General features: G+C 39.4%; 1 protein-coding gene across 4 annotated transcripts in view; it reads left to right on the top strand.

Annotated features, from left to right (window-relative positions):
• Window positions 1-23,573, top strand: part of crb1 (crumbs cell polarity complex component 1) — a 223,505-nt gene that overhangs the window by 57,896 nt on the left and 142,036 nt on the right. The window lies entirely within an intron of this gene.

Below are 23,573 nucleotides of genomic sequence, written 5' to 3' on the forward strand. Positions count from 1 at the left end.
TGAATTAATGACTGTCTAAGTGTTAATAAGTGGTTGAGCGTTAATGAGAATGGCCAGACTTGTTCAAGCTGTAGTGAATCTTCCATCACAAATTACAAAAGAGGGTGTAAAACCACCAGCCAAACCACAAACTCACCTTGGCTGCCAGAATTGGTCTCACCAATGGCAGCCAAACTCCAAATAAAAACAGAGAGGTTTCAGCCACTGCTTCTCGAGTTTAGCAAGTAAATATCAAAAAATGACAATAAAATTGGAAGGGAAAACTCATAAACACTCTGACCCAAAAACAAAACAAATATTTTGCTTATTTTTTTAAAGGATTCAGGAGGCAGTGTTATACAACAGAGAGTCATAAAATAAAATAAAAAATCATTTCATTTCATTCATGATCTTCAGGAATGAAAAGCTCCTCAGTTAAGGTGCAAGAATACACCAGATGAACAAGGGAGCCGTAAACAAATTACAAATAAGAGGGTGCATAAAAAACAAAGCAAGACAAAAAAAAAGATATGAAGAAAAATGAAACAAAAGTCAAATACAAGAGACAATAATCATGGTTGAGAGAACAACAACAACAACAATATTTATTTCTATAGCACATTTTCATACAAACAATGTAGCTCAAAGTGCTTTACATGATGAAGAAAGAGAAAAACAGACAAAATAAGAATTAAAATAAGAGAACACTAATTAACATAGAAAAAAGTAAGGTCAAATGGCCAGGGAGGACAGAAAAAACAAACAAAAAAAAAACTCCAGACGGCTGGAGAAAAAAAATAAAATCTGCAGGGGTTCCAGGCCACGAGACCGCCCAGCCCCCTCCAGGCATTCTACCTAACATCAATGACCTCAATCAGTCCTCATTGTATTCTGGGTTCTCATGGAAGGACTTGATGATGACGGTCACGTGGACTTCTGGTCTTTAATCCATCAATGTAGGGACATCATGGTGCTTTGATTAGGTGGGGGTGGCACAGATTGCCACCACACAAAACCGGAAACAGATCAGAAGAGAAAGTAGGGGCTAGTACGGGTTTTGGAGCCACCATGAATAATAATGATAATTAATTGAATATACAGAGCATCAGGATTAAACTAAAATGAAGTTATGAGAAAGGCATGTTAAAGTAATGTGTTTTTAGAATTTGTTTAAAGTGCTCCACTGTATTAGCCTGGCGATTTCCTGTTGGCAAACTATTCCAGATTTTAGGTGCATAACAGAAAAAGACCGCCTCACCACTTCTTTTATGTTTAGCTCTTGGAATTCTAAGCAGACACTCATTTGAAGATCTAAGGTTACAATTTGGAGTGTAAGGTGAAAGACAATCTGAAATATAAGATGGAGCGAGATTATTTAAGGCTTTATAAACTATAAGCAGTATTTTAAAGTCAATTCTGAATGACACAGGTAACCAATGTAGTGACATCAGAACTGGAGCGATATGATCCGATTTTCTTTTCCCAGTTAAGATTCTAGCAGCTGCAATCTGCACTCGTTGCAATCGATTTATGTCTTTTTTGGGTGATCCTGAGAGGAGTATGTTACAGTAATCTAGTCGACTGAAAACAAAAGTGTGAACTAATTTCTCACCATTTTTCAATGTTATAAGAGGTCTAACTTTTGCTATATTTCTTAAGTGAAAAAATGCTGTCCTAGTAATCTGATTAATATGTGATTTAAAATTCAGGTCACAGTCAACAGTTACACCTAAATTCTTTACATCCATCTTGACTTTTAATCCTAGTGCATCAAGTTTATTTCTAATTACCTCATTATATCCATTATTGCCAATCACTAAAATTTCAGTTTTCTCTTTATTTAGTTTGAGAAAATTACTACTCATCCATTCAGAAACACAAGTAAGACATTGTGTTAGTGAAACAACAGAGTCGGGGTCGTCAGGCACTATTGATAAATACAGCTGTGTGTCATCAGCATAGCTGTGGTAGCTCACATTATGCCCAGAGATAATCTGACCTAATGGAAGCATGTAAATCGAAAAGAGCAGTGGACCCAGGATAGAGCCTTGTGGAACACCATATAGGATATCATGTGTCTTTGAGTTGTAATTACCACAACTAACAAAGAATTTTCTACCTGCCAGGTAGGATTCAAACAAATTTAAGACACTGCCAGAGAGACCCACCTGTTGACTAAGGCAATTTCTAAGAATATTGTGATCAATGGTATCAAATGCAGCACTCAGATCTAAGAGGATGAGAACAGATAAACGGCCTCTGTCTGCATTTACCCGCAAGTCATTTACTGCTTTAACAAGTGCAGTTTCTGTACTGTGATTTGTTCTAAAACCCGACTGAAACTTATCAATAATAGCAGGTTTATTGAGGTGGACATTTAGCTACATAATGACTGTCTTCTCTAGAATTTTACTTAAGAAAGGCAAGTTAGAAATGGGTCAAAAATTTTCAAAAGCAGAGAAGTCAAGATTATTTTTCTTCAGCAGGGGTTTAATTACAGCAGTCTTAAGACAATACTGTCAGTTAGCATGCCCGATACTTCTTTGAAAAAACTTGTTAGTTTTGGGTTGAGGACGCAGGTGGAGGGTCTCAGTTGAGAAATTATTTTATATAAATCAAGTAAATCTATCATAGTGAAATAATTTAATTTGTTTATAATGGAGTACAGGGGCTTAAACGGATCAGTGTTGGGGAGATGTACTATATTGTTTCTAATATCATTAATTTATTGATTAAAAAATACAGCAATAGCCTCACAAGTTTCACTGGAAGTATTTTGGAGGCATTCCATTGAGTGACCTGGGTTTAGCAGAGGGTCCAAACCGAAAGTACACAAAGCAAAGAGCACAAAAATAAACTTTGAATACTTTAGAGATTTGGTATCCACTGATTGGATGAACATCTGTACTTATAGTCATCCATTTTTACCTTGTTACATTAATTATGTGTTGGTCCTGACCTTAGAGGCCACGCCCCTAGCAATGCTAGAATTGGACCTAACGAAGGAAATAAACACTGGCGGTCTTTGAGGATCCAAAATCAGTCCAAATCATGACATAACCACTCTGGGTTCCACTCCTTCCACTGAGGCTACAGTGGACATTTGAAGACAAAAAATGGATAAAAATGGCAAAAATGTCACCTGACATGATAAATCTCAACTTCTTTTGTGATATGCTGATGGTAGCTTTAGAAACTAGCATTAACACTGTGAATCCATGGACCCACCCTGCCTTGTATCAATCAGTTCCAATACCATTGAAAGAAAATATCCCTGACAACATTGCATTGTTATTTAATACAATTAGAGAACTGATCAAGGGATAGAATCATTTTACGATATATATTGTAATTGAATTGGATAATCTGTCCCATTGCAATTAGCCCGGGCATTTTTCAATGAGTCAGGTTAACTGCATTGTAAAGTAATGTTTTTTCAATAGCATAGACTCATTGTGATGAGGCTACACCTGTACATTGCAAAGAGCCTTGACTAATTAAAAATGTCCGCTTCCTTTCTGCTTAGCCTGACTGGTTGTAACATGCGTTGGCTAGTTGCTTTGATACAGATGTGCTCATTTTAAGTTCTACTGTAAAAACAAAAAACAATAATGATGATGTTAATATTTTCTCTTTTTTAAGAGCTCAGGCAGTTTCAATACTGATGTGTTTAGTTCCTGTGCCTGGTGAAAAATTGCCAGGATATGGCATTTGTTTTTAATTCATCACATCCTTTCCATGGTCTCTAAAACTATTTTAAACCAGTAATGGCGCACTGCACGATACCATGCAGGGAATACACTTGACTGGAGAATCCATAGTTTCTTTCTCTGTACATTTAGCATTCATTTGCTCAGAGGTTGATGCGCTTGCTGTTTCTTGAGCCGCTCTTCTTTTGTCCACCCTAGAGTCTCGCTTCTTCTCTTCTATCGTCTGCATCTGTTTGCATTAAAACTGGTTAAGTCAGAGTTTGTGTTGCAATTATTTAGTACGTTTTCTTTAAATTTTTACTTAAGCTGGCACTTAAGTCTTCGATCTGCCTCAAGAATGATTTAAGATGTGAAGAGGTAGGGGAAATGGTGGCGAAGGTGGTAGGGATGAGAGGTCAATCATCCCCTCGAAAGCGCTTAGTAGACGTCACGTAGTCAGGTCAATAGTTCAAACGGTTTGCGAGCAACAGGTGATTTTAAATCCTGGACAGACAAACGGACACCCACGGTAGCGTATTATATATAAAGATATTGTTTTGGGGGATTTTAGACACCAAGAAATACAATGGTCACACTTATTTTTTATTTTGGTATGTCTTTGCATATTTCTTTAACTTTCACTACATTTGAAACTAGTTTGTCATCAGAGGACATAAGGAGGCAACATATAATTTGGGCAGTAGTATCCAACCATGGACTAGATAGCATCATGCACTTTCTGTTTTGAAGCTAGCTATCACTAGTAAGAAGTTAACACATTTTGATTAACTGAGAGACAAAGAGTCACAACCATATTTATAACATTATCTCCATATATATATATATATATATATATATATATATATATATATATATATAACAAAAAATTGGTTGATTTTGCGACTTCTCTCATTGCACTTTTATAGTTCGCTTGCATGAGCAATATATTTGTGCTAATCCGAGAGAGAGGCTGTGGGCCGAGGGGAGGGGGACGCATGACGTCAGGAGTGGGGAGTCAGGCTGGGCCCTCCTCGCTCATGTGGCAGCTTCCTTTCGAGTCTGTCTACCTCTGGCCACATTTTGGAGTGTACATTGCCTCCGCTTAGCTAGTGATACCTGTTTGTTTATTGATTATCAATGTTTGTCCTGTTACACTATTACACGGGCAGAGCCTTGGGGGACAGCTAGTATCTAATAAAGTAATTGCTGCAGCATTAACAGTTACAGGACATGTACCGCCACATCACATAAACAAAGAAAAAGACTTAAAAATAGATCAAACTAAAAGAAGTATGAATTCAGGGTGTTGTGCGTAGAATTGTCTAAAACACAGGAAGCAGAGGGAGATGGTGTGAGGAACCCTAGCAGAATTGGTGGAAGATAAGAGTGGTGTCCTTCAGGGGTCAGTTCTAGGGCTGCAGCTATTGTTAATATATATATAAATGATTTGGATAGGAATATATAGGAATATAAGAAACAAGCTGGTTGAGTTTACAGATGATACCAAGATAGGTGGATTGCCAGATAATCTTGAATCCATTGAATCATTACACAGGAATCTGTTCAGCATACAGGCTTGGGCAGATTTGTAGCAGATGAAATTTAATATAAATAATGCAAAGTATTACATATAGGAAGTAAAATGTTAAGTTTGAATACACAATGGGAGGCCTGAAAATCGAATGTACACCTTATGAGAAGGATTTAGGAGTCGTAGTGGACTCAACATTATCAGCCAGACAATGTTCAGATGCCATTAAGAAGGCTAGCAGAATTTTAGATTATATATCCCTGATGTGTGGAGTACAAGTCCAAGGAGGTTCTGCTCAAGCTTTATAACACATTGGTGAGTACTGTGTACATTTGATCTCCAGACTACAAAAAGGACATAGCAGCACTGGAAAAAGTTGACAGAATAGCGACTAGGCTTATTCCAGGGCTACAGGGAGGAATTATGAAGAAAGATGAAAAGAGCTGAGCATTTTCAGTTTAAGCAAAAGAAGATGATAAGGAGACATGATTGAAGTGTTTAAAATTATGAAGAGAATTAGTCCAGTGGATCGAGACTGTTATTTTAAAATGAGTTCATCATGAACACAGTTGGAAACTTGTTAAGGGTAAGTTTCACACAACAATTAGGTTTTTCTTTACACAGAAAACTATATACAGCTGGAATAAGCTACCAAGTAGTATGGTAGACAGTAGGACTTTAGGGACCTTCTGATGCTCAGGCCTACTTGAAATAAAGCTAAGTAGAAGTAAAGAGAAATGAGAATTTTTGCATTCACCAAAGCCTAACATGTCCTATGGCAGGTGTGACTGATGCAGCTGAGTGATCAACTCAAAGCTTCACATAAATAACAAAAATCAAGATAATTATAAAATTTTACTCAAAACTAATAACAAAATTAGATTCTATATGTTCACTTCCCAGTTCCTTCCTGAATGGAGTTTGCATATTCTCCCCGTGTCTGTGTGGGTTTCCTCCGGGTGCTCCGGTTTCCTCTTACAGTCCAAAGACATGCAGGTTAGGTGCATTGGTGATTCTAAATTGTCCCTAGTGTGTGATTGGTGTGTGTGTGTGACCTGAGGTGGGTTGGCGCCCTGCCCAGGATTGGTTCCTGCCTTGAGCCCTGTGTTGGCTGGGATTGGCTCCAGCAGACCCCCCGTGACCCTGTGTTCGGATTCAGCGGGTTAGAAAATGGATGGATGGATTCTATACTGTATGTATCAAAAATAACCAGAGAGATAAAGACACTGCCTAACTGGAAACTGTGAGTGAGACCTGAAGTCCATTCCCTGCTCAAAGTCCTAGAGGCAGACAGGAGAAACTTCAAAGCTGATATCAGTGCTATCGGAACTATAAGGTAAAAGTACAGATAGAAAACTTCTGTAGTAACTATGAACTATGGCGCTTGTGGTAAGGTATTCAAGTAATAACAGACTTTGTGAGCAAACTGAAGCAAACAGTAACCACTGCTTCCTTCATACCCAATGTGCTTCATACCTTCTTTGGTTGTTTTTCACCAAACAACACTTAAACATACAGCAGGACCACAACAATGGCAAGTGATGAGTTTCTCATGTTGTTTACAGATGAGCTGATGAGATACTTGACAGGAGCATACTCTTGTAAACTTACAGGTTATAAAGATATCTGAGGCTGTGCCCTCAATGTATGTAGATATCAGCTGGCAGGTGTGTTCTTTGACATTCTCAATATACCTCTGGCTTTTAAGTCAACTGCCTTTTGTTTTTGTACCAAAGAAACTTGTCTCTGAATAATGAAAGGCCTATGGCACTCATCACTTTGGTCGTGAAGTGCTTCAACATGTTGGTCATGACACACATGAAGCCTAAGGCCAGGTTTATACTCCATGCACCGTGACGCATGCTCCAGCGGATGCTACTGGTACACAAGCGCTGTACTGTTTATATTTGTGCATGTACCTTACGTAAATCTGGAAGATTCCAACAGGTGGCAGTGCAAGATATCATCACTCTGAGAAGATGTTTGGCTTCGCTGTGTTGTGCATTGCCCGAAACATCTATTAAATTCTGAGGACACCTCGCCACAATATCTTTGAAAAGGATGTTTAATGGTTACATCCATCAATCCGGGGATACACTCATTCCAGCAAGCATCGGGCAAGAGGCAGAAACAAAATCCATGAATAGGACATCAGCTCATCACAAGCTGAACACAAGCATACACATACACTAGCGTCATTTTAGCATCATCATATCCCCAAACCTTCATGTCTTTAGAAGGAAACCGAAGCACACTGTGGAAACCCACCAGGAAAACATGCAATCTCTAGGCAGGGAACACCAGCAACGTGACTCTCTACTGCGAGACACCAGCGCTACCGCTCTGCCACTGTGCCACCCCCATATGTGTAATTATTAATGGTATTCATTATTTAAATGAAGTTAATGATTTATCTGTAAAATGTAACATGCATACTTTAATCCTTTAATACTTGAATGCATACATGAAAGTGATATCAAGTATAATTCTAAGGATTTTAAATGTGCAGAGAGTTGGAATATCATACATTTAATGTGTTCTATGGGGTGATCTATTGCTGCTTGCTGCTGCCGTCAGGTCAGGAGGAAGCTCCAAAAGCATGTAGCGATTAACAACTAGGCTTGTCTTAAGATGACATTTATGACTGTCTACTTTAATGATAAAGTAAACTACAAGATTAAAGTGGGCATTTCGAGATTAAAGCTGAAATTTAAACTTTATTCACAAAATAGACCTTTCACCATGTCCTTAATTTTTTTCTCTATGGCTCAAATACACGTCTGTACATTCTGATCCTGTTGTGAAGGTGCAAAAAAAAAAAAGATGACACAGAAGATGGTATGTGAGACTTTTACATTGTGGAATATGCGGCACTTGAATATAAAAGCACCACAAATGCATTTGTATGTCGGCATTTTGCTTCACCACATCGATCCTTTACGATCCACAAAACAGCTTTCTGTCACATGTAGAAAGTAAACAGAGACTCCGACGTCACATTCTGACTTTTATCACACAGCGCCCCCCGACTTTTTGCTGGTACAGCAACTCGCTCACGTGCTGCGTTAATTTCTGAGTACCTGCTCAGAGGACACATCAAATGAATGCTGGGAACGTGTGGCAGCCATGATGTATGCGTGTACATGTTCTGAGTGTGAAGTATAAATGAGCCCTAACAGGCCAGACAACCTGCACTCACATCAGTGTGCCTTTTAAAGAAAAAGATCACCAGAAGATGCAACTTCCACAGTTATTCATGCTTGATAAGAAGTTCCCTTGATACCAATAATGAAGGACAGAGGCCTTGAATTAAACAACATCCTGTGGAACTGAAGCCAGGACTTCCTGACAGGTAGAGTTCAGGCTCGGAGAATGTGCATCTAAGAAAATCTCCTCAGCTCTCCATTGCTCTTTTTCCAGTAATGCATGATTGTGCTGCCATGGCACATTAGTTGTGGTTGTTTAAGGCTGTGTACTAAAAGTCTGCATAATCACTGTAAGGTTGAACCAGACCAAGTGGTTTAGAATTGCAAGCAGTGAAACACGCATAGGTTAATAGCAGAAAGTCAAAATTGTGAGACAACTCAGTTTAAGAGGCAAAACGAGAATCAAGGTCTTAAGGCCGAACGCTGTCACAGCTGAAATGAAACTAACATTGACTGAAAGGTCTTCATATTAATACTACAAAGTATTCTTTAATGTGTCTTTAATTCAAAAGACAGTGTTAGTTAGATGCCCTACATTTTATACTGGAGGGATAGATAACTTTATGTTCACCTCTTGACAGAAGCATTTAAAAAACAGTAGTACCCAAGATCACAATGTGGAAAACAAACAATTGTTATGGAATTGTCCATGAAGTACTTCCATGTAAATTTTTCTCTATTGATACCACAGGAAATCACTCAACAGAAGATTTTACAATATGATACTGTGCAATAATATATCTCAATCAAGTACATTCCCTTATATAACATTCGTTTGTGCACAAATAAATTTAAAGTAAAGTGAACAGACAATTTAATGAAGTGAATAACTTTACTAATATTTTTATTTTGAAATGAAACACATTGGATCAAATGAAATAAAGAAGCTGCACAGATTGGTAACAGGAGTGGCTTATTGCTTTTGTACATGTCAACCTTTACCAATCTAGGTGTGTGAATGTATTTGAGTGTCTTCATTCCTTCTTCTTCATCATCCAGAATGTGCTATAGCAGGGCAAACCAGCTGTTAGCTTGTAGCGGTTGTGGGGTCACTAAGATTCATACCGTCCAAAGACAGTGATTTGTTTAGTTTGTTGCGGAGACCCCAGGAACAAACCTAACATTGACCCAGCACACACACACTCACACACAGAGACACTGATTAGCATCTCTATGAATAAAGAATATACGAGGGTACGTTCAAAAAGTTTTCTGCACTTTTATATTTTCATTGGAAACGGTGAAGGAAAAACATTTTTTGCTGATGGCATTAAAAAGTTAATGAAAGGCTGGGAAAATTGCTTCACAAAGGAAGGTGACTATGTAGAAAAGTGATGCAATCTGTTTTTGAAATTCTTAATAAATAGAGTTTAAAAAAAGTGCGAAAACATTTTGAATGTCCCTCATTTTAATCAAATAATGAAGAAAAAATATTACATATAAACGTGTACACAATTGCCCTCCCCAGTTTCCTGACAGTGAAAATTATTAACATACTGAACGAAACAACAAACAGTGAATAAGCAATAAAGTCCAACACAATCCAGTACAGCAGGAACAGATGCCAATGAATGAGTGGAATGAAAACCCCTGTAAACAGCCCTCTGAAGAAAATGTAAAATTTTATCCTACCAGGTTCCCATTGCAGTGTGAAGATTTGATGTGATCAGGAGCACACCCCAGGTGAAGACAAATCCAACTGTAATAGACAGCCGGGTCGCCCGGCAGGGACGCCCCTGCTGCATCTGTTCCGGGTGAGCAGCCATGGTCACCTCAATACCTCCCCGGGACGCTTGGTGGCAGCCTCCCTGGCAGCCAATGATTCCCCAACCCAGCGCATGACTCCATGGGAGATGGAGTCCTCCACAGCCTGGTTGGGGGCTCGGATGGCCGCCAGGGGGAGTTGCATGGAGTCAGCAGCCTGGCTGGTCATATCTTCAGCCCCACCCGGAAGGGCAATTAGGACCAGGTGGCCAAGCACCTGGAACGCTTCTGGGTGGGGTATAAAAAGGGCCAGCCACCATCACTCGAGAGCCAGAGCCGGGAGGAGGAGGACTAAGCCTGAGGAGGAGTGGTGGTAAAGAAAGGAAGAGAAGAAGTGTGGTTTGTGTGCTATTGAAGTGCTTGTGGGACTGTGTTGGGCCTGTGGGACACGGGGAAGGCGTGCCCCACGGCTGAAGAAAAATAAAGGAGTGTGCTTTATTTAAGTACGTGCCTCTGTCTGAGTCTGTGCCGGGTCAGGCGCTATATAGCGCCGTTCACACAACCAAGATGAATCCTCACAGACAAGCAGGCACAGGACAGCACATACATTCAGATGAAAGGTAATTGTAGTTGTAATCCAATGGTGTGACTGGTCAGTAGAAACAAAAACAGACAGATGATCATCATCCTCTCAGAGTCTTTTTGGCTCCTTTTTAAAGAGCCCGCTTGATTAATTTCTTCCAAGTAACGCATGTGTCCCCCAAATCTGCCCAATAGCGTAATACCATCAGGGCTTCTGGGAGTTGTAGGCTATTTTAAGTAGTGCTGCTACAGGCTATCTTCACTCATATATTTCTTTGAGTGTGTGAGTGTGTGTGTGTGCGTGTGTACGTGTGTGTGTGTGTGTGTGTGTTTGTGTGCATGCCAGTCTACACTCTTGTGTTTACATATGCATCCATGTACAATACTGTATATTTAAATAAATAATATATTTCAAAAACTATTTGTGCAAAAAAATTGAAAATCAATAGGTCTGGTCCTATGACTCAAACGAGCAGACTAAAAACCTGTTCCTCCAGCAGATATTGATAGACATACAGTAGGTCAAACCATTTTTGACAGATATGGAGATAAGTGCTGGTCCAAACTGGACCAAAAACAATGAGCATAGAGCCTTTAACAAGACAAACACAAAACAGCTTGTTCAAAAAAAGTCATTTCTTTGTGAAGGTATCGTTATATATGTATCTCAGCGTTTAGGGCAGATATCTCAGAAACGTGAAATATATGTATAACCATACCTTCAGAAAAATTGACTAATCTGTCTGTATCTTTGCTAGGATGTAATCATCCAGCAGCTCTACACAAAGTCAAAATTTCTTCACATTTTGAACTTTATAGAACTTTACTCACTTAACTTCATGTAAGTAAAATATAACATTAAAATAAAAGGAATACTTCTTAAACAAAATGAAAACAGAAACTAAAAGTGTATGATTTAAAGCCTTAGGGAAGTCTCCAACAAAATTTTATTAAGCTAAAATAAATAAATAACAAAAGACACTGAACTGTAACATTGGATCTGATAAATAAAATGGCAACACAGCCTATGCGGAGGAAGTTAAACTTCTCACTGAATGATCTAATGACAATATTTTGTCCCTCATTGTCACAAAAACTAAGGAGTAAAACTTTGGAAGACTTAGGAATATTGACGTAGGAAGAGTGTGTAGTTTCGGGGTCCATATCACTGAGGATCTATCATGGCCCCTCACCTCTATGTATCTTGCTATGAAGGCTCAACACCACCTTCACTTTTTGAGAAGACTGAAGTACAGTAAGGTCTTCTGTCTCCTTTCTAACTTATACACACTCAGAGTGGTTTGCTTATTGTCTGTCTGTATCACTCTCTGCTGTGGAAATGCACTACGGGAGACTCCAAGTCCCAGCAGAAGGTGGTTAAAATTGTCTACATCATGATTGGACACATCATTCTAATGTTCTTATTCATATGGACATTTACATCTTAAGATAGGCCTTTATACTGTATCAGACCTCACACAAACCAGCAACAAACTGTTTGCCCCCTGATATCCAGCAAGCAAGCAGTCTCTCAAATAGTATCTACTTTTGAATAATTAAACTGTTGACTTCCATATAGTACAATCATTTGCTCAACCCATAGCCAATATACTGTAATATACTGTAGGTACCTCCACAATTAAGTTTTGATTTTACTGTCTTATTGTTTCTTGTTCTGTCTGACACATGTTATATCTTTCTAGCTTTATTTTTGCCTCTTGTTATGGTGACACGGGTTGACTGATACCCCAGCTGGGGTGAATGGTTCCTTACCCAGTCAGGAATCCATGATAAAGGAAGGATATGGATGGACGAGCATCCCAACTGGGTTGGTTAGTTGTACCTTTGCCGGTCAGGAGACCATTAAGAGAAAAGGGCAGAGGGTGACTTGCTGCCAGGACTCTGTGTTCCCCCAGTACACCAGGTGGCAGTGTTCCCTTGGTATTGCTCTTTTTTGGACAGCTGCAGGTTTGTACGAGAGTTGCAGTTTTGGTCAGCTTCTTGGGTGCCGCTAGCAGGAGCCGCTAGTAGCAGACTCCCCTGTTACAGAGAGGTTCCACCGGATCCAGAAGTGCTTCCAGGTGGCTATCCTGTTGCACCGGAAGTACTCGAGGGTTTGGGTTGCGTTATCCTGCAGTCAGAGTCTGGAAGAGGTGGACAAGGCTTGCTTGAAGGTGGAAAAGGAAAGAAGAGGAATTGTGACCGATTTAACAGATCATGTGGTTTGGTTGTGTCTGTGTGTTTGGGGTGCAGCAGGTCACAAGCTACTAAATTTTTAATTTGAAATACTTACACATTTATTATTTATTTAGTGTCAACCACCATTGCTCTTTTTAGCAGTTTGTGACTGTTCCATCTGCTGTCTCATCTGCACTTTAGTTAATGCCTTTGCATTTTTCTGTGCAAGTAGAACCAGCAATCAATCCAACATTAACTCTATAAGGTACAATGAGAACAACTTGAACTGAACTGAACTGAGTGGTAACTCATCATACCAAGATTATGTGACCTTCCAGAAGCCTTTAGAAGGAGGATTGAGGATCCTTATGTTTTTGGAATGAGTTACAAAACACTATAAAGATATTTTTTCTATTGACTTTCTATTTGTTGAGAATTTTAATGATCAGATGCATATTACCAAAAAAAAGTTATCCTAAATAATTAAATAGTATGCCAATTGAAAGATAGCCAAATGAGCTTTAAAGAACTCCTGGTCAAGTATTGTTTTGGTGGCTGAGTTAATCGTTAGAAAGAGAATGAACAGATGTGGTGTCCATGGCAGATCTTGAGGGAAGAACTTAAAATACATAACAGAACAGAAGCTCTGGAAGGTGAAAGTTGGAGATGCTTTTGCAGCAATGCCAGATGTGCCATGTTAGTCAAATCAAAAACTGCTTTTGAATTGAAACACCAGCTGTAAAGCCTGATGGTTTAGAGCTGCTTTGTATCTTTAAAGCCTGGGCAGGTTACTATTAGTGGATCAATTCATCAAGGCCAGCAGACACATAAAGGAAAATAAAAGAAACCATTAATTCACACAAAAACTGCAGTTGAGTCAAAGATTTTTTCAGGAACTGGGAGAATTTAGTAATTTTGCTAAGTACTTTCTTTAGTTTTTACCATTTTTAGGCATTTGTTTGGTAATGTCACCACCTGCACCAGCTTGTGTGTCTTTTGCTATAATGCTGCATTTCAGGAGGACACATTTATTCATGCATAGCACCTGAGTATGACTGTAGCATCATGAGGCTGTCTACAAAATCTGGAGACCGTTTGTCTTTTGAAATAAAAAGATATAGCAGCAAAAGAATATTTGGGAATTTCATTTGTTTTCTGGTTTTCTTGTGGTTTTTGACTGCTTTCTTGCCTGCTTAAAGACCTACATGTTCTGCTCACTCCTTTTGGTTCTGGTTGCTTTGACAAATTTAGGGTTTATTGACCCAGCCTGTCTGATTTCTCTATTGGATTACCCCCTTGAAAGTCTCTCGCCATTTTTTAAAAAGTAAACCCATGCTCTGATTGCATTGACACATTGTGTGATTGTTTGTACAAACACAATGGAGACAAAAGAGATTACAGAAGAAGACAGAAGTAGTGTTATAATGTGCTCTCTCATTTTCTATGGGACGTCCGGACCTTTTAATGATAAAGTATGTGTCAAGTCAGGGATTATTATTTTACAACAGGAAATCTAAATATACCAGGAGCGGCGCATTGCACGATAATGTGCAGTGAATAAACTCGACTTGAACATTCCTAGTTTTCATCCTCTTTCTCTGTACGTTTAACATTCATTTGCTCAGAGGTTGATATGCTTGCTGCTTCTTAAGCAGCTCTTCTTTTCTCCACCCTTAGCGGCCCGCTTCTTCTCTTCTTTCGTTGGCATCTTTTCACGTTAAAACTCAGTGCTTGTGTTGCAATTACTTAGTACGTTTTCTTTAATTTTTCACTTAAGCTGGCACTTAAGTGTTCAATCTGCCTCAAGAATGATTTAAGGTATGAAGAGGTAGGGGAAGTGACGGGAAGGTGGTAGGGATGAGAGGTCAATCAAAACCCCGAAAGTGGTTAGTAGACGCCACATAGTATATGTGTACCAAATTTCAGGTCAATAGTTCAAACGGTTTGCGAGCTACAGGTGATTTAAAAAGGTTGGACAGCCGTGGTAGTGAATTATATATAAAGATATTGTTTATGGGGATTTTATACGCCAAGAAATACAATGGTCACACTTATTGTGTGCTAATGTGAGAGAGCGGCTGCGGACGGCTTCTTCTCTTGTTTTCGTGTAAAAACTGATTAAGTCAGTGTTTGTGTTGCAATTATTGAATACATTTTCCTTAATTTTTCACTTAAGTTGACACTTAAGTCTTCAGTTTGCCTCAATAAGGTGGTAGAGATGAGAACGGTGCCCGTACACATGCTCTGATTGGCTGTCCTGCTGGCCGCTGCCGAGAGTTGATTCTACAATAAAATAAAATAAAAATAAAAACAGGAATAACCTTGGAGGTCAATCACCACCCTGAAAGTGGATAGTAGACGTCACGTAGTATATGTGTACCAAATTTCAGGTCAATAGGTCAAATGAACAGCCATGGCAGCGTATTATATATAAGGATTATATGTTATCTTTTTCTCTAAAATCTGTCCATTAAAAAGTAAACTATTTTTGCACCTTGTTGCAACACTATTTTTGTTTTGTTACCTAACTTCAGTATACTGTACTTCTATGGAGATCTTACCCAGAAACACTCAGGTGTGCACTGCTTGTTACATTATCAAAAGTTACAGTATAAAGGTCAACACATCTACTTATGATTATCCGAGATTGCAAACTAATTTGAGTGTATTTTTTCCTGTCATATCTGATTTCTCTCGCTAACTAACGACTTTAAATTTTGATTAGTGTTTTGGGCTTGATGAAAGATTTAGAATAGACTTTAGATTGCAAACTGCCATTATTTGACGATGTTTCATTCTCCAGATCCTTCCTCTTAAAACCTTACTGTCTCTTTGAGTCAGTCAGAGACAGTACAGACAGAGAAGCTCAGTACAGGTCCTCCCATTACTGTGAAAAGTTATTAGGCAAGTACCAAAGTCTTATGGATGAACCCACAAAGGTTTACTTTTCTCATCTACCTTTATGCCAATATGAACACCTACATGAGCATCGACTCTCTTAAACAGCAAACAAAAATACTACTACAGAAACGAAAAATGACAAAGCAGACTGGAACAAATAGACTTTTAGCTACACAATCACCAGACGCACCCACAAAAGCAGAAGTGCATGGCGCACACCACCACCCAGGAGAACTCATTCAAAGGGCTGCTGTGCTGCATGCATGGTGCTCTAGATGGTGGGCCACACATGTTTGTGTAAACTAACGACAAAGCTCCCCAATTCATGGTCCCTATCCTTCCACCACATGACTGTTGTGACAGACACAGATGGATAGAACTCCAGGGTGGGATGAAAAAGTGCTAAATAAACAGTCTTATGTGAAAGGTGCATTTTCACAGATAGTCCAAGTGCTTAAAAAGAAGTAGCTAATTAGGTACCAAAGAACAGACATGGGCAGTTCAAAAAGCTGCTATTATGTTACATACTGAATTAATTAGCCACATCCTCCATGTCACATGGTTATGTCCCCATGAAATCATGATGAAGAGGCTATATTAGATGCCTGGAAGAATCTAATTTTAGAAAACAAAACAAAATAAATGATAAAAGAAACTCAAAATATGCTCAAGCCAGCATACACAACTGATACAATCATGAATTCCACAATTCCAGCACATCCTACAGCAGAATGCAAGACTTCTGACAAAAAATTGAAGCTGTAAAGAAAGTGGATCAATGATCCAAAACACCTGAGCAAATTCACAATGGCCCATAAAGAAAAATGGAGTGATTTTGGATAGGAAATCAAATTTGAAATATCAATCATACTGAGATGCTGAGTGGGGACTTCAAGTAGTCTGTACACAATATTTGGTGCGTTGAAGTAGTAGTGTGTGGCCGAGTGCACAGACATTCCCTTAGCTCGATGTAAATGTCTGATAGACTTCTTCCACATAAGAAATGCCTACACAAAGTTATTTCTCCTAAAAGGAAAAATTCTGGGTACTAAACCGTGAAATTTTCTTACTTTTTATTTTTACTTTGCTAAGAAATTGCATTTCCTTACATTTTTGTTGAATAGCTACTCACCAGGTGTAATCTTTCAGGATTGTTTGTTAAATAAGGTGTTTGTTTGTTTGTTTACTCACCAGTGTATCCATGGAAATGCTCCACAATATCTTAAAGAACTCCTTATATTACAATCCACTGCAATACTAGGCTGTTGTACCGTGTTAGCCATTATGAATGTAGAGAAAAGCCAAGCAAAATGACACCTTTTATTGGCTAACTAAAAAGATTACAATATGCAAGCTTTCGAGGCAACTCAGGCCTTCTTCAGATTACATCTTGCTTGAAGAAGGGGCCTGAGTTGCCTCGAAAGCTTGCATATTGTAATCTTTTTAGTTAGCCAATAAAAGGTGTCATTTTGCTTGGCTTTTCTCTAAATCCACTGCAAGAAACCTCCGTTTTACAAATGCCCACCGCCTTCGCCCCCCTGTGACCAAACTTCATACAATGGGTGACCGAGCCTTTGCAGTCGCTGCTCCACGGCTCTGGAATGCCCTACCAGAGAGCTTGAGAACACAACAGATTGTGGGCTGTTTTAAAAAACAGCTAAAGACTTTTCTATTTAGGAAAGCATATTAACAAGAATGCTATAATTATTGTTGTTTTATCTGTTTTTATCTTGCTTTACCTTTGTTTAAACTTTTTATGTTGCACTTTGAGCTTTACTGCTAATGCAAAGTGCCCTATAAATAAAATGCATTATTATTATTATTATTATTATCTTAATTATTTATAGCTTTGAAATTTTTTCATAAATATGTAGTAACAACCCACTTGTGCCAATTCAGCCTCTCCCTGCACCATTGGATCCAAGGCAGAAGCCCACTCTGGGCAGAGGGACGGTCCATCTCGGGGCCCACTCACTCACACCTGGCCATTTACAGCTGCTAATTCACCTAAAGTGCGTGTCTTTTCTGTCTTCTGGGGAAAAAATTAATACATGCTTTTCAACCATAATGACTAGACCTTGATTCAAACCCTGTTTTCTAGAATGTAAGACACTGCTATTGAAATATATACTGTAATGGAACTGAATCTTGGTGTTCTAAGATCTCAATGGACTAGTGATAGAAGTGAATGATAGGTTAAGGCAGTGACTGTGTGTACTCTGTTGTTCGCGTTTCAGTACCCCAAACACCATGGAATAGTGGAGCAGAGCCAGAAGTATTATATATATGTTTGGAGACAGCCATGAGTGCATTTTGCTTAAAAGTGGGTGGGGACAATTAGACGGCTCACTGAGTGTCACATTTCTAAACCAATCCAACGTCTCATGAAGGTGGCACTCAAAGTAGGGGCAGTGATTTTGACCTGCAAACATCAGAGGTGCTTTCGTTAATCTGGTCCGACAAGGAGCAAGCTTCTGATTGCAATAAACTGTCTACAGCCAAAAAGTCTCCTAGAAAGATCATGATTAAACTTCTTCCTCTTCTTTCGGCTACTCCCATTAGGGGTTGCCACAGCGGATCATCTTCTTCCATAACTTTCTGTCCTCTGCATCTTGTTCTGTTATGCTTATCACCTGCATGTCCTCTCTCAACACATCCATAAACCTTCTCTTAGGCATTCCTCTTTTCCTCTTGCCTGGCAGCTCTATCCTTAGCATCCTTCTCCCAATATACCCAGCATCTCTCCTCTGCACATGTCCAAACCAACGCAATTTCGCCTCTCTGACTTTGTCTCCCAACCGTCCAACTTGAGTTGACCCTCAAATGTACTCATTTCTAATCCTGTTCATCCTCGTCACACCAAATGCAAATCTTAGCATCTTTAACTCTGCCACCTCCAGCTCTGTCTCCTGCTTTCTGGTCAGTGCCACCATCACCAACCTATATAACATAGCTGGTCTCACTACCGTCCTGTAGACCTTCCCTTTCACTCTTGCTGATACCCGTCTATCACAAATCACTCCTGACACTCTTCTCCACCCATTCCACCCTGCCTGCACTCTCTTTTTCACCTCTCTTCCACAATCCCCATTACTCTGTACTGTTGATCCCAAGTATTTAAACTCATCCACCTTTGTCAACTCTATTCCTTGCATCCTCACCATTCCAATGACCTCCCTCTCATTTACACGCATGTATTCTGTCTTGTTCCTACTGACCTTCATTCCTCTCCTCTCTAAAGCATATCTCCACCTCTCCAAGGTCTCCTCAACCTGCTCCCTACTCTCGCTACAAATCACAATGTCATCAGCAAACAACATAGTCCATGGGGACTCCTGTCTAATCTCGTCTGTCAACCTGTCCATCACCATTGCAAATAAGAAAGAGCTCAGAGCCAATCCCTGATGTAATCCCACCTCCACCTTCACTGCATCTGTCACTCCTACCGTAGACCTCACCACAGTCACACTCCCGTCATACATATCCTGTACAACTCTTATGTACTTCTCTGCCACTCCCGACTTCCTCATACAATACCACAGCTCCTCTCGTGGCACCCTGTCATTTGCTTTCTCCAGGTCCACAAAGACGCAATGCAACTCCTTCTGGCCTTCTCTATAATTCTCCATCAACATCCTCAGAGCAAACATCACATCTGTGGTACTCTTTCTTGGCAAGAAACCATACTGCTGCTCACTAATCATCACCTCACTTCTTAACCTAGCTTCCACTACTCTTTCCCATAACTTCATGCTGTGGCTCATCAATTTTATCCCCCTGTAGTTACTACAATCCTGTACATCCCCCTTATTCTTAAATATCAGTACCAGTACACTTCTTCTCCAAGTGTAGAGAGCCTACTGTATGTGTTAAAAATAAACATAGTCTGTTGCAAGGGAAAAACCTTTCTGTAACTTTATATTATACATTGGCATTCAAAGACATCAATGGACGATTTCTAGAAGTGAACGATATGTTGTAGCAGCAGATGTGCGTGCTCTCTGTTATTCACAGTTCGATACCCAAAACACCAGAATCAGTAAATGTGCCTAGTGACACAACCATGACTCGAGCAGTACCAGGGACAGCACTGCACAGCATCCACTTTCTGACTGCACATCTAAACTAATAACTTAAGTGATTTAAAATTACTGACTAATTGGAAATACAAACATGCCATACCAGAATATAATTGCAGCGTTTTAACATGTTGTATGCCCATAGACCACAATGTTTATCTAAACTCCATTTGCTGTTGTTATGCCATGTAGTGATGCAATAGTCAAACTGACAGAAAGATATCTTAGCAGACAAGAAGCAGTTCTCAAACACGTGATGCCAAATACCTGCAGTGGTGTACAAGTCTGTGAGTCTGTCTGTCTCTTTTGTTGCCACGCTCATTACAATATACAAATGAATAATTAAGCTTCAGTTACTCTGTGCTACTGAGCTCCTGAATTGATAATGACAAGTTTTACTTTTTATTTCCTCTCAGCATCAAATTTTTTTGTTCAATTTCTTTTTCTCTCTCCCTGTCTTACCATAGTTATTTTAAATATTATACTAGTATAGTAACAGAAATGGGATGCTGAGACACCAGAATGTTTAAAGTTTACATATTTGGAGGAAATTCAGATTGGGCTTTTAGGAAAAAACCCTGTCAGTGGTGTTTTCTCAGTAGTATATTTCACCACTGTGCACTTTGAGAACAACATTTAGTGCCATGAGACCAGCTGGGGATTGGCATCAGGGCTGAGTCAGGAGCAGTATGAACTGGTATTCCATTACTCAAATGAGCAGGTTCAGTGCCTATAAGAAGGGCGAGTTTGCCATGGTCACAATTGCAGTGCAGCTAAAGCGAGTGGTCTTCGTAAGGACAGATAACTGAAACAGAGACAAAAGTGAGCAAAAATCTATCAATACAAAGTTGGAAAACACTGGGCAGCTGTACTTTGTGTTCAAATATGTCAAACAATAACACTGTACTTAACTTCTCATGGCACTCTAGAAACCATCTATCTTTTTTTTATACTGTATATATATTTGTATCTTTTTGTGCAGTTTCTCAGATTGCATAGCAGAATTTCGCTCCAAACTGTGTGGCAGTTCATATATAGAGTAAACTCACATGCATGGGCTCACATCTATTACTGCAGTACCATGAAAATTCAAAGGCTCTGCAATTAAGATTAAAGTAAAACTCTACCCAAAAAATACATTTAAATATATAATTTCTGTGGACTGACATTCCTGCAGGAAATCAAATGGAAACTTTAGACAGCACCCATTATTTAATATTTTCAAACCCCTTTAGCCAATTCAGGGTTAGGGAAGCCACAGTGGCACTGGGGACAAAGCAAGAAGCAGCCCTGGGGCCTCAGTAATAATGCTTGCATATGCACAAAAAGAGGCTTGAATGTGCGTTTGGAACTTCCGACACAAATGTAGGGATTTATAAAAGAAAACCTGAAGCAAAAGCTTGCCTGTATTTACGATGTAGTAAAATAGGCAGCAAAAGAAAAAGGGTTGGAGATGGCCAACCCGTATATTTGAAAATAGGCAGGCAAAAACAAAGAAAACACAACTTTACACATTCACGTTCATAACAAAACTGACTATCAGGATGAAACTGGTCTATAAATATGGTGGAATAGAGGAAGAGGTGGAGTCAGGCCGGAACAGGAACTGATGTGGCTGGAAGATGGGTTCTGGGTACCGGAAGTGATGTCATCAGTGGGTGGACCAGTGGTGATGTCACTGAGAGGCATGGTCTTTAGCTAGTCTGCAGAAACAATCAGATGACAGCGCCAATCCCTGGTCCGACTGAGAATCAACACTATTTGAGCCTGTAAACCGTCTCTGACGTGCACGTGTGTGACAATAGCGATTCTGACACATGTGTACACAACATTTCAGAGCAAATGGTAAATGATGACACCCTTGATCAAGCAGGGAAATGTAGCCAAACCAGCTAAATGATGATTCACTTATATAATCATTCAGTGATTTTTATAATATGCATTGATGTGACAAACATATTAAACCTCAAAAATGTTGAATTTGATGTACAGATTGTATTTTAATTCCCTTTTAACAGGGCCAATGCTGTGTATTTGCACTGAAGAACTTTTTTGGGTTTTCGGCAGTTTATACAGCTACCTGTTGTCACTTCTCAAGGAACTGACCAACAGGGTAGGAAAATCTCAGCCAGTCTTCACTCTACTATGACTGCTGTGCTGGAAGCCATTAAGAGACTGGTGAGGCGTTATATCCAGTTATGGGTGCATATACATAAAGTATGTCTTTGCTTATGTAAAAAGGCAATTTGTAGCACTGTCTAGTTCTTCTAAAGTAATCGTATCAATTGCAATAAGGGCACCTAGCGAGAATGAAACTTCTTTTGTTAATTGTAAACAGTGACATTATATTAATGCACAAATCATATATTATGCCAAGATGAGACATATGTATAAACATCATTTCTCAGTGACCTGGATCAACCTGTGATTCATTTATTTAAAGCTTTGTTTGATGTGATAGTACTGTATGAGGTGGCTGGCTTGTTTGTAAGGTGACTGGCTGAATCCTCTATTTTTTCATGTATTCTGTACTATTCATTGTATTAGCAATCTTATCGTTACATGTGCCAGGTGATAGTGGCTGCTCGCTGAGACGCTGGAAACTTAGATCTGTTCCAGACCCTGAGAACACAGACGAGAGGCGCTATAATGCCGTGCGTGCAATAAATGCAGCTTACAGGGTCTCGATGCGTCAGGATGGAGGCTTTTCTATTACCCAATGATCATCTGCAGTTTCATGATTGCTTATGAATGAGGTTTATTAGCATGCTCCATATATGGCTGTTACAGGGCGACATTGGAGGGGTGTTCACAGCTCATTTACAAGATGATTGTGATTTATAAAGGTAAATTACACCAGGTTTTATAAATCTGATTTTTTTTTTTACTGTTCTCATCTTTCTGTTTTTAGCCCTGCACATATTTTCACAAACAAATCCATGCAAAGTTTTATATATGAGGCCCCAGGCAGGATGTCAGATCATTACCAGACTCACTCTGCACTAATTCGGAGTCCCCAAATAACTCAACCTGCAAGTCTGGGGACACATGGGAGAAAAAGAGGAGTATCTTGAGGAAAACCCATGGAGACATGGCATAAATGTTAAAACTTCACTCAGACAACAAGTGGGTGCAGGAATCAAAATCAAGATGATGAATTTGTGAGGCAGCAGAACTAACTTCTGTGTCAGCCATTATAGACCATGGAGGCCATGCAAAACTGGTATTTCAATCTGCTCCTCACAGGATACATACTGACACACATTCCAGCTTTCAGTTACATCAGGGCACCTTAGACATTACCTCACAGAGATTTGTAATCCTCTCCTTAAAGAAAATTAGTACTGAACATAGCATAGCATCCCTTAACTGCTTACAATTCCTCCTTTAATTGTACTTAGTAGTTTAACATAACCTCTTGTACATGGTTAAAGAAAACGTTCATTTCCATCTTTTGTTCTTCCAAATGTTTGACCTGTGGTCACTTCTCTGTGGAACAAATCTGTAATTCTTGCATCTTAATGTGGTAGTTATCAATAGGCCCTTCACTGGTGTGATAATGACCTCGTTAGTGACATCAAGGAGAGCTTAATGTGAGGAGTCTCAATAGGTTACACTGTTCCACAAGACCAACGTGTGTTAGATTGACTGCATAAATGCCTGCAGGCTCCAGATCTCTGAGACTAGAGTCCTTCACAGCTTCCATAGTATGTTTGCTATAGGT

The sequence above is a fragment of the Erpetoichthys calabaricus genome, chromosome 10, assembly GCF_900747795.2.
Source record: "Erpetoichthys calabaricus chromosome 10, fErpCal1.3, whole genome shotgun sequence".
In the NCBI taxonomy this organism is placed as follows: domain Eukaryota; kingdom Metazoa; phylum Chordata; class Cladistia; order Polypteriformes; family Polypteridae; genus Erpetoichthys; species Erpetoichthys calabaricus.